At 54.8% G+C, this 12853-nt stretch overlaps 1 protein-coding gene across 1 annotated transcript in view; it reads left to right on the top strand.

Annotated features, from left to right (window-relative positions):
- The window catches only part of akap19 (A-kinase anchoring protein 19), a 122594-nt gene that overhangs the window by 48036 nt on the left and 61705 nt on the right, over positions 1–12853 (top strand). The gene's annotated exons all lie outside the window — the stretch shown is intronic.

Genomic DNA, 12853 nt, shown 5'->3' with positions numbered 1-12853 from the left:
GGAATGGGAGGGAGAGATGGGGTACAGAGAGAGGAATGGGGGAGAGAGATGGGGTACAGAGAGAGGAATGGGGAGAGAGATGGGGTACAGAGAGAGGAATGGTGGAGAGAGATGGGATACAGAGAGAGGAATGGGGAGAGAGATGGGGTACAGAGAGAGGAATGGGAGAGGGATGGGGTACAGAGAGAGGAATGGGAGAGAGAGATGGGGTACAGAGAGAGGAATGGGGGAGAGAGATGGGGTACAGAGAGAAGAATGGGAGAGAGAGATGAGGTACAGAGAGAGGAATGGGAGAGAGAGATGGGGTACAGAGAGAGGAATGGGAGAGAGAGATGGGTTACAGAGAGAGGAATGGGAGAGAGATGGGGTACAGAGAGAGAAAAGGGGGGAAAGAGATGGGGTACAGAGAGAGGAATGGGGGAGAGAGATGGGGTACAGAGAGAGGAATGTGGGAGAGAGATGGGGTACAGAGAGAGGAATGGGTGAGAGAGATGCGGCACAGAGAGAGGACTAGGGAGAGAGATGGGGTACAGAGAGAGGAATGGGGGAGAGAGATGAGGTACAGAGAGAGGAATGGGGGAGAGAGATGGGGTACAGAGAGAGGAATTGGGAGAGAGATGGGGTACAGAGAGAGGAATGGGGAAGTGAGATGGGGTACAGAGAGAGGAATGGGAGAGAGAGATGGGGTACAGAGAGAGGAATGGGGGAGAGAGATGGGGTACAGAGAGAGGAATGGGGGGAGAGATGGCGGATGGAGAGAGGAATGGGGGAGACAGATGGGGTACAGAGAGAGGAATGGAGGAGAGAGATGGGGTACAGAGAGAGGAATGGGGAGAGAGATGGGGTACAGAGAGAGGAATGGGGGAGAGAGATGGGGTACAGAGAGAGGAATGGGGCGAGAGATGGGGTACAGAGAGAGGAATGGGGGAGAGATATGGGGTACAGAGAGAGGAATGGGGGAGAGAGATGGGGTAAAGAGAGAGGAGTGGGGGAGAGAGAGATGGGGTACAGAGGGAGGAATGGGGGAGAGAGATGGGTGACGGAGAGAGGAATGGGGGAGAGAGATGGGGTACAGAGAGAGGAATGTGGAGAGAGATGGGGTACAGAGTGAGGAATGGGAGAGAGAGATGGGGTACAGAGAGAGGAATGGGGGAGAGAGATGGGGTACAGAGAGAGGAATGGGAGGGAGAGATGGGGTACAGAGAGAGGACTGGGGGAGAGGGATGGGGTACAGAGAGAGGAATGGGAGAGAGAGATGCGGTACAGAGAGAGGAATGGGGGAGAGAGATGGGGTACAGAGAGAGGAATGGGGGAGAGATATGGGGTACAGAGAGAGGAATGGGGGAGAGAGATGGGTTACAGAGAGAGGAATGGGGGAGAGAGATGGGGTACAGAGAGATGAATGGGGGAGAGAGATGGGGTACAGAGAGGAATGGGGGATAGAGATGGGGTACAGAGAGAGGAATGGGGGAGAGAGATGGGGTACAGAGAGAGGAATGGGAGACAGAGATGGGGTACAGAGAGAGGAATGGGGGAGAGAGATGGGGTACAGAGAGAGGAATGTGGGAGAGAGATGGGGTACAGAGAGAGGAATGGGAGAGAGAGATGGGGTACAGAGAGAGGAATGGGGGAGAGAGATGAGGTACAGAGAGAGGATTGGGGGAGAGAGATGGGGTACAGAGAGAGGAATTGGGAGAGAGATGGGGTACAGAGAGAGGAATGGGGAAGAGAGATGGGGTACAGAGAGAGGATTGGGAGAGAGAGATGGCGTACAGAGAGAGGAATGGGGAGAGAGATGGGGTACAGAGAGAGGAATGGGGGAGAGAGATGGTGGATGGAGAGAGGAATGGGGGAGACAGATGGGGTACAGAGAGAGGAATGGAGGAGAGAGATGGGGTACAGAGAGAGGAATGGGGGAGAGAGATGGGGTACAGAGAGAGGAATGGGGGAGAGAGATGGGGTACAGAGAGAGGAATGGGGGAGAGAGATGGGGTACAGAGAGAGGAATGGGGGAGAGAGATGGGGTACAGAGAGAGGAATGGGAGAGAGAGATGGGGTACAGACAGAGGAATGGGGAGAGAGATGGGGTACAGAGAGAGGAATGGGAGAGAGAGATGGGGTACAGAGAGAGGAATGGGAGAGAGAGATGGGTTACAGAGAGAGGAATGGGAGAGAGATGGGGTACAGAGAGAGGAATGGGGGAGAGAAATGTACAGAGAGAGGAATGGGGGAGAGAGATGGGGTACAGAGAGAGGAACGTGGGAGAGAGATGGGGTACAGAGAGAGGAATGGGAGAGAGAGATGGGGTACAGAGAGAGGAATAGGGAGAGAGATGGGGTACAGAGAGAGGAATGGGGGAGAGAGATGAGGTACAGAGAGAGCAATTGGGAGAGAGATGGAGTACAGAGAGAGGAATGGGGAAGAGAGATGTGGTACAGAGAGAGGAATGGGAGAGAGAGATGGGGTACAGAGAGAGGAATGGGGAGAGAGATGGGGTACAGAGAGAGGAATGGGGGAGAGAGATGGGGTACAGAGAGAGGAATGGGAGAGAGAGATGGGGTACAGAGAGAGGAAAATGTGAGAGCGATGGGGTACAGAGAGAGGAATGGGAGAGAGAGATGGGGTACAGAGAGAGGAATGGGGGAGAGAGATGGGGGATGGAGAGAGGAATGGGGGAGACAGATGGGGTACAGAGAGAGGAATGGAGGAGAGAGATGGGGTACAGAGAGAGGAATGGGGGAGAGAGATGGGGTACAGAGAGGAATGGGGGAGAGAGATGGGGTACAGAGAGAGGAATGGGGCGAGAGATGGGGTAGAGAGAGAGGAATGGGGGAGAGAGATGAGGTACAGAGAGAGGAATGGGGGAGAGAGATGGGGTACAGAGAGAGGAATGGGGGAGAGAGAGATGGGGTACAGAGAGAGGAATGGGGAGAGAGATGGGGGATGGAGAGAGGAATGGGGGAGAGAGATGGGGTACAGAGAGAGGAATGGGGAGAGAGATGGGGTACAGAGAGAGTAATGGAAGGGAGAGATGGGGTACAGAGAGAGGAATGGGGGAGATAGATGGGGTACAGAGAGAGGAATGGGGGAGAGAGATGGGGTACAGAGAGAGATGGGGTACAGAGAGCGGAATGGGAGAGAGAGATGGGGTACAGAGAGAGGAATGGGGGAGAGAGATGGGGTACAGAGAGAGGAATGGGGGAGAGAGATTGGGTACAGAGAGAGGAATGGGGGAGAGAGATGGGTACAGAGAGAGGAATGGGAGAGAGAGATGGGGTACAGAGAGAGGAATGGGAGAGAGAGATGGGGTACAGAGAGAGGAATGGGAGAGAGAGATGGGGTACAGAGAGAGGAATGGGGGAGAGAGATGGGGTACAGAGAGAGGAATGGGGGTGAGAGATGGGGTACAGAGAGAGGAATGGGGGAGAGAGATGGGTTACAGAGAGAGGAATGGGAGACAGATGGGATAGAGAGAGAGGAATGGGGGAGAAAGATGGGGTACAGAGAGAGGAATGGAGGGAAGAGATGGGGTACAGAGAGAGGATTGGGAGAGAGATGGGGTACAGTGAGGAATGGTGGAGAGAGATGGGGTACAGAGAGCTGATTCGGGGAGAGAGATGGGGTACAGAGAGAGCAATGGGGAGAGAGATGGGGTAGAGTGAGAGGAATGGGGGAGAGAGATGGGTTACAGAGAGAGGAATGGGGGAGAGAGATGGGGTACAGAGAGAGGAAAGGGAGAGAGAGATGGGGTACAGAGAGAGGAATGGGAGAGAGATGGGGTACAGAGAGAGGAATGGGGGAGAGAGATGGGGTACAGAGAGAGGAATGGGAGAGAGATGGGGTACAGAGAGAGGAATGGGAGAGAGAGATGGTGTGCAGAGAGAGGAATGGGAGAGAGATGGGGTACAGAGAGAGGAATGGGGAGAGAGATGGGGTACAGAGAGAGGAATGGGGGAGAGTGATGGGGTACAGAGAGAGGAATGGGGGAGAGAGATGGGGTACAGAGTGGAATGGGGGAGAGAGATGGGGTACAGAGACAGGAATGGGGGAGAGATGGGGGACAGAGAGAGGAATGGGGGAGAGAGATGGGGTACAGAGAGGAATGGGGGAGAGAGATGGGGGCAGAGAGGAATGGGGAAAGAGATGGGGGACAGAGAGAGGAATGGGGGAGAGAGATGGGGTACAGAGAGGAATGGGGGAGAGAGATGGGGGGCAGAGAGAGGAATGGGGGAGAGAGATGGGGTGCAGAGAGAGGAATGGGGGAGAGAGATGGGGTACAGAGAGAGGAATGGGGGAGAGATGGGGTACAGAGAGAGGACTGGGGGAGAGAGATGGGGTACAGAGAGAGGAATGGGAGAGAGAGATGGGGTACAGAGAGAGGAATGGGAGGGAGAGATGGGGTACAGAGAGCGGAATGGGAGAGAGAGATGGGGTACAGAGAGAGGAATGTGAGAGAGATGGGGTACAGAGAGAGGAATGGGGGAGAGAGATGGGGTACAGGGAGAGGAATGGGAGAGAGAGATGGGGTACAGAGAGAGGAATGGGGGAGAGAGATGGGGTACAGAGAGAGGAATGCGAGAGAGATGGGGTACAGAGAGAGGAATGGGAGAGAGAGATGGGGTACAGAGAGAGGAATGGGAGAGAGAGATGGGGTACAGAGAGAGGAATGGGGGAGAGAGATGGGGTAGAGAGAGAGGAATGGGGGAGAGAGATGGGGTACAGAGTGGAATGTGGGAGAGAGATGGGGTACAGAGAGAGGAATGGGGGAGAGAGAGGGGGAACAGAGAGAGGAATGGGAGAGAGAGATGGGGTACAGAGAGCGGAATGGGAGGGAGATGGGGTACAGAGTGGAATGGGGGAGAGAGATGGGGAACAGAGAGAGGAATGGGAGACAGAGATGGGGTACAGAGAGAGGAATGGGAGAGAGAGATGGGGTACAGAGAGAGGAATGGGAGGGAGAGATGGGGTACAGAGAGAGGAATGGGGGAGAGAGATGGGGTACAGAGAGAGGAATGGGGAGAGAGATGGGGTACAGAGAGAGGAATGGTGGAGAGAGATGGGGTACAGAGAGAGGAATGGGGAGAGAGATGGGGTACAGAGAGAGGAATGGGAGAGAGATGGGGTACAGAGAGAGGAATGGGAGAGAGAGATGGGGTACAGAGAGAGGAATGGGGGAGAGAGATGGGGTACAGAGAGAGGAATGGGAGAGAGAGATGAGGTACAGAGAGAGGAATGGGAGAGAGAGATGGGGTACAGAGAGAGGAATGGGAGAGAGAGATGGGTTACAGAGAGAGGAATGGGAGAGAGATGGGGTACAGAGAGAGGAAAGGGGGAAAGAGATGGGGTACAGAGAGAGGAATGGGGGAGAGAGATGGGGTACAGAGATAGGAATGTGGGAGAGAGATGGGGTACAGAGAGAGGAATGGGTGAGAGAGATGCGGCACAGAGAGAGGACTAGGGAGAGAGATGGGGTACAGAGAGAGGAATGGGGGAGAGAGATGAGGTACAGAGAGAGGAATGGGGGAGAGAGATGGGGTACAGAGAGAGGAATTGGGAGAGAGATGGGGTACAGAGAGAGGAATGGGGAAGTGAGATGGGGTACAGAGAGAGGAATGGGAGAGAGAGATGGGGTACAGAGAGAGGAATGGGGGAGAGAGATGGGGTACAGAGAGAGGAATGGGGGGAGAGATGGCGGATGGAGAGAGGAATGGGGGAGAGAGATGGGGTACAGAGAGAGGAATGGGGGAGAGAGATGGGGTACAGAGAGAGGAATGGGGCGAGAGATGGGGTACAGAGAGAGGAATGGGGGAGAGAGATGGGGTACAGAGAGAGGAATGGGGAGAGAGATGGGGTAAAGAGAGAGGAGTGGGGGAGAGAGAGATGGGGTACAGAGGGAGGAATGGGGGAGAGAGATGGGTGACGGAGAGAGGAATGGGGGAGAGAGATGGGGTACAGAGAGAGGAATGGGGAGAGAGATGGGGTACAGAGTGAGGAATGGGAGAGAGAGATGGGGTACAGAGAGAGGAATGGGGGAGAGAGATGGGGTACAGAGAGAGGAATGGGAGGGAGAGATGGGGTACAGAGAGAGGACTGGGGGAGAGAGATGGGGTACAGAGAGTGGAATGGGAGAGAGAGATGCGGTACAGAGAGAGGAATGGGGGAGAGAGATGGGGTACAGAGAGAGGAATGGGGGAGAGATATGGGGTACAGAGAGAGGAATGGGGGAGAGAGATGGGTTACAGAGAGAGGAATGGGGGAGAGAGATGGGGTACAGAGAGATGAATGGGGGAGAGAGATGGGGTACAGAGAGGAATGGGGGATAGAGATGGGGTACAGAGAGAGGAATGGGGGAGAGAGATGGGGTACAGAGAGAGGAATGGGAGACAGAGATGGGGTACAGAGAGAGGAATGGGGGAGCGAGATGGGGTACAGAGAGAGGAATGTGGGAGAGAGATGGGGTACAGAGAGAGGAATGGGAGAGAGAGATGGGGTACAGAGAGAGGAATGGGGGAGAGAGATGAGGTACAGAGAGAGGATTGGGGGAGAGAGATGGGGTACAGAGAGAGGAATTGGGAGAGAGATGGGGTACAGAGAGAGGAATGGGGAAGAGAGATGGGGTACAGAGAGAGGATTGGGAGAGAGAGATGGCGTACAGAGAGAGGAATGGGGAGAGAGATGGGGTACAGAGAGAGGAATGGGGGAGGGAGATGGTGGACGGAGAGAGGAATGGGGGAGACAGATGGGGTACAGAGAGAGGAATGGAGGAGAGAGATGGGGTACAGAGAGAGGAATGGGGGAGAGAGATGGGGTAAAGAGAGAGGAATGGGGGAGAGAGATGGGGTACAGAGAGAGGAATGGGGGAGAGAGATGGGGTACAGAGAGAGGAATGGGGGAGAGAGATGGGGTACAGAGAGAGGAATGGGAGAGAGAGATGGGGTACAGAGAGAGGAATGGGGAGAGAGATGGGGTACAGAGAGAGGAATGGGAGAGAGAGATGGGGTACAGAGAGAGGAATGGGAGAGAGAGATGGGTTACAGAGAGAGGAATGGGAGAGAGATGGGGTACAGAGAGAGGAATGGGGGAGAGAGATGTACAGAGAGAGGAATGGGGGAGAGAGATGGGGTACAGAGAGAGGAACGTGGGAGAGAGATGGGGTACAGAGAGAGGAATGGGAGAGAGAGATGGGGTACAGAGAGAGGAATAGGGAGAGAGATGGGGTACAGAGAGAGGAATGGGGGAGAGAGATGAGGTACAGAGAGAGGAATTGGGAGAGAGATGGAGTACAGAGAGAGGAATGGGGAAGAGAGATGGGGTACAGAGAGAGGAATGGGAGAGAGAGATGGGGTACAGAGAGAGGAATGGGGAGAGAGATGGGGTACAGAGAGAGGAATGGGGGAGAGAGATGGGGTACAGAGAGAGGAATGGGGGAGAGAGATGGGGTACAGAGAGAGGAAAATGTGAGAGCGATGGGGTACAGAGAGAGGAATGGGAGAGAGAGATGGGGTACAGAGAGAGGAATGGGGGAGAGAGATGGGGGATGGAGAGAGGAATGGGGGAGACAGATGGGGTACAGAGAGAGGAATGGAGGAGAGAGATGGGGTACAGAGAGAGGAATGGGGGAGAGAGATGGGGTACAGAGAGGAATGGGGGAGAGAGATGGGGTACAGAGAGAGGAATGGGGCGAGAGATGGGGTAGAGAGAGAGGAATGGGGGAGAGAGATGAGGTACAGAGAGAGGAATGGGGGAGAGAGATTGGGTACAGAGAGAGAAATGGGGGATAGAGAGATGGGGTACAGAGAGAGGAATGGGGAGAGAGATGGGGGATGGAGAGAGGAATGGGGGAGAGAGATGGGGTACAGAGAGAGGAATGGGGAGAGAGATGGGGTACAGAGCGAGTAATGGAAGGGAGAGATGGGGTACAGAGAGAGGAATGGGGGAGAGAGATGGGGTACAGAGAGAGGAATGGGGGAGAGAGATGGGGTACAGAGAGAGATGGGGTCCAGAGAGCGGAATGGGAGAGAGAGATGGGGTAAAGAGAGAGGAATGGGGGAGAGAGATGGGGTACAGAGAGAGGAATGGGGGAGAGAGATTGGGTACAGAGAGAGGAATGGGGGAGAGAGATGGGTACAGAGAGAGGAATGGGAGAGAGAGATGGGGTACAGAGAGAGGAATGGGAGAGAGAGATGAGAGAGGAATGGGGAGAGAGATGGGGTACAGGGAGAGGAATGGGAGAGAGTGATGGGGTACAGAGAGAGGAATGGGAGAGAGAGATGGGGTACAGAGAGAGGAATGGGAGAGAGAGATGGGGTACAGAGAGAGGAATGGGGGAGAGAGATGGGGTACAGAGAGAGGAATGGGGAGAGAGATGGGGTACAGAGAGAGGAATGGGGGAGAGAGATGGGGTACAGAGAGAGGAATGGGAGACAGATGGGATAGAGAGAGAGGAATGGGGGAGAAAGATGGGGTACAGAGAGAGGAATGGAGGGAAGAGATGGGGTACAGAGAGAGGATTGGGAGAGAGATGGGGTACAGTGAGGAATGGTGGAGAGAGATGGGGTACAGAGAGATGATTCGGGGAGAGAGATGGGGTACAGAGAGAGCAATGGGGAGAGAGATGGGGTACAGTGAGAGGAATGGGGGAGAGAGATGGGTTACAGAGAGAGGAATGGGGGAGAGAGATGGGGTACAGAGAGAGGAAAGGGAGAGAGAGATGGGGTACAGAGAGAGGAATGGGAGAGAGATGGGGTACAGAGAGAGGAATGGGGGAGAGAGATGGTGTACAGAGAGAGGAATGGGAGAGAGATGGGGTACAGAGAGAGGAATGGGAGAGAGAGATGGTGTACAGAGAGAGGAATGGGAGAGAGATGGGGTACAGAGAGAGGAATGGGGAGAGAGATGGGGTACAGAGAGAGGAATGGGGGAGAGTGATGGGGTACAGAGAGAGGAATGGGGGAGAGAGATGGGGTACAGAGTGGAATGGGGGAGAGAGATGGGGTACAGAGACAGGAATGGGGGAGAGATGGGGGACAGAGAGAGGAATGGGGGAGAGAGATGGGGTACAGAGAGGAATGGGGGAGAGAGATGGGGGCAGAGAGGAATGGGGAAAGAGATGGGGGACAGAGAGAGGAATGGGGGAGAGAGATGGGGTACAGAGAGGAATGGGGGGAGAGAGATGGGGGGCAGAGAGAGGAATGGGGGGAGAGAGATGGGGTGCAGAGAGAGGAATGGGGGAGAGAGATGGGGTACAGAGAGAGGAATGGGGGAGAGATGGGGTACAGAGAGAGGACTGGGGGAGAGAGATGGGGTACAGAGAGAGGAATGGGAGAGAGAGATGGGGTACAGAGAGAGGAATGGGAGGGAGAGATGGGGTACAGAGATAGGAATGGGAGAGAGAGATGGGGTACAGAGAGAGGAATGTGAGAGAGATGGGGTACAGAGAGAGGAATGGGGAGAGAGATGGGGTACAGAGAGAGGAATGGGAGAGAGAGATGGGCTACAGAGAGAGAAATGGGAGAGAGAGATGGGGTACAGAGAGAGGAATGGGAGAGAGAGATGGGGTACAGAGAGAGGAATGGGAGAGAGAGATGGGGTACAGAGAGAGGAATGGGGGAGAGAGATGGGGTACAGAGAGAGGAATGGGAGAGAGATGGGGTACAGAGAGAGGAATGGGAGAGAGATGGGGTACAGAGAGAGGAATGGGGAGAGCGAGATGGGGTGCAGAGAGAGGAATGGGTGAGAGAGATGGGGTACAGAGAGAGGAATGGGGGAGAGAGATGGGGTACAGAGAGAGGAATGGGAGAGAGAGTTGGGGTACAGAGAGAGTAATGGGAGAGAGAGATGGGGTACAGAAAGAGGAATGGAGGAGTGAGATGGGGTACAGAGAGAGGAATGGGGGAGAGAGATGGGGTACAGAGAGAGGAATGGGGGAGAGAGATGGGGTACAGAGAGAGGAATGGGGGAGAGAGATGGGTACAGAGAGAGGAATGGGAGAGAGAGATGGGGTACAGAGAGAGGAATGGGAGAGAGAGATGGGGGTACAGAGAGAGGAATGGGGGAGAGAGATGGGGTACAGGGAGAGGAATGGGAGAGAGTGATGGGGTACAGAGAGAGGAATGGGAGAGAGAGATGGTGTACAGAGAGAGGAATGGGAGAGAGAGATGGGGTACAGAGAGAGGAATGGGGGAGAGAGATGGGGTACAGAGAGAGGAATGGGGGAGAGAGATGGGGTACAGAGAGGAATGGGGGAGAGAGATGGGGTACAGAGAGAGGAATGGGAGACAGATGGGATAGAGAGAGAGGAATGGTGGAGAGAGATGGGGTACAGAGAGAGGAATCGGGGAGAGAGATGGGGTACAGAGAGAGGAATGGGGAGAGAGATGGGGTACAGTGAGAGGAATGGGGAAGAGAGATGGGTTACAGAGAGAGGAATGGGGGAGAGAGATGGGGGACAGAGAGAGGAATGGGGGAGAGAGTTGGGGTACAGCGAGAGGAATGGGGGGAGAGAGATGGGGTACAGAGAGAGGAATGGGAGAGAGAGATGCGGCAAAGAGAGAGGAATGGGGGAGAGAGATGGGGTAAAGAGAGAGGAATGGGGGAGAGAGATGGGGTACTGAGAGAGGAATGGGGAGAGAGATGCGGTACAGACAGAGGATTGGGTGAGAGAGATGGGGTACAGAGAGAGGAATGGGGGAGAGAGATGGGGTACAGAGAGAGTAATGGGAGAGAGAGTTGCGGTACAGAGAGAGTAATGGGAGAGAGAGATGGGGTACAGAGAGAGGAATGGAGGAGAGAGATGGGGTACAGAGAGAGGAATGGGGTGGAGAGAGATGGGTACAGAGAGAGGAATGGGAGAGAGAGATGGGGTACAGCGCGAGGAATGGAGGAGAGAGATTGGGTACAGAGAGAGGAATGGGGGGGAGAGAGATGGGTACAGAGAGAGGAATGGGAGAGAGAGATGGGGTACAGCGTGAGGAATGGGGGAGAGAGATGGGGTACAGAGAGAGGAATGGGAGGTGAGAGATGGGGTACAGAGAGAGGAATGGGGAGAGAGATGGGGTACAGAGAGAGGAATGGGAGAGAGAGATGGGGTACAGAGAGAGGAATGGGAGGGAGAGATGGGGTACAGAGAGAGGAATGAGGGAGAGAGATGGGGTACAGAGAGAGGAATGGGGAGAGAGATGGGGTACATAGAGAGGAATGGGGGAGAGAGATGGGGTGCAGACAGAGGAAAGGGGAGAGAGATGGGGTACAGAGAGAGGAATGTGAGAGAGATGGGGGTACAGAGAGAGGAATGGGGAGAGAGATGGGGTACAGAGAGAGGAATGGGAGAGAGAGATGGGCTACAGAGAGAGGAATGGGAGAGAGAGATGGGGTACAGAGAGAGGATTGGGAGAGAGAGATGGGGTACAGAGAGAGGAATGGGAGAGAGAGATGGGGTACAGAGAGAGGAATGGGGGAGAGAGATGGGGTACAGAGAGAGGAATGGGAGAGAGAGATGGGGTACAGAGAGAGGAATGGGAGAGCGAGATGGGGTGCAGAGAGAGGAATGGGTGAGAGAGATGGGGTACAGAGAGAGGAATGGGGAGAGAGATGGGGTACAGAGAGAGGAATGGGAGAGAGAGATGGGGTACAGAGAGAGGAATGGGAGAGAGATGGGGTACAGAGAGAGGAATGGGAGAGAGAGATGGGGACGGAGAGAGGAGTGGGGAGAGAGATGGGGTACAGAGAGAGGAATGGGGGAGAGATGTGTGGTACAGAGAGAGGAATGGGGGAGAGAGATGGGGTGGAGAGAGGAATGGGGAGAGAGATGGGGTACAAAGAGAGGAATGGGAGAGAGTGATGGGGGACGGAGAGAGGAATGGGGGAGAGAGATGGGGTGGAGAGAGGAATGGGGGAGAGAGATGGGGGATGGTGAGAGGAATGGGGGAGAGAGATGGGGTACAGAGAGAGGAATGGGAGAGAGATGGGGTACAGAGATAGGAATGGGGGAGAGAGATGGGGGGCAGAGAGAGGAATGGGGAGAGAGATGGGGTACAGAGAGAGGAATGGGGGAGAGAGATGAGGTACAGAGAGAGGATTGGGGGAGAGAGATGGGGTACAGAGAGAGGAATGGGGGGAGATGGGGTACAGAGAGAGGAATGGGGCGAGAGATGGGGTACAGCGAGAGGAATGGGAGAGAGAGATGGGGGACAGAGAGAGGAATGGGGGAGAGAGTTGGGGGACAGAGAGAGGAATGGGAGAGAGAGATGGGGTACAGAGAGAGGAATGGGAGTGAGAGATGGGGTACAGAGAGAGGAATGGAGGAGAGAGATGGGGTGCAGAGAGAGGAATGGGAGAGAGAGATGGGGCACAGAAAGAGGAATGGGGAGAGAGATGGGGTACAGAGAGAGGAATGGGGGTGAGATGGGGTACAGAGAGAGGAATGGGGGAGAGAGATGGGGTACAGAGAGAGGAATGGGAGAGAGAGATGGGGGACAGAGAGAGGAATGGGGGAGAGAGTTGGGGTACAGAGAGAGGAATGGGGCGAGAGATGGGGTACAGAGAGAGGAATGGGAGAGAGAGATGGGGCAAAGAGAGAGGAATGGGGGAGAGAGATGGGGTAAAGAGAGAGGAATGGGGGAGAGAGATGCGGTACTGAGAGAGGAATGGGGAGAGAGATGCGGTACAGACAGAGGATTGGGGGAGAGAGATGGGGTACAGAGAGAGGAATGGGGGAGAGAGATGGGGTGCAGAGAGAGGAATGGGATAGAGAGTTGCGGTACAGAGAGAGTAATGGGAGAGAGAGATGGGGTACAGAGAGAGGAATGGAGGAGAGAGATGGGGTACAGAGAGAGGAATGGGAGAGAGAGATGGG

This window comes from Somniosus microcephalus, chromosome 4 (genome assembly GCF_052327205.1).
Source record: "Somniosus microcephalus isolate GS21.2 chromosome 4, FLI_Smic_1.0, whole genome shotgun sequence".
NCBI classification, from domain to species: Eukaryota; Metazoa; Chordata; class Chondrichthyes; order Squaliformes; family Somniosidae; genus Somniosus; species Somniosus microcephalus.
This window is presented reverse-complemented; position numbering and strand designations above follow the sequence as displayed.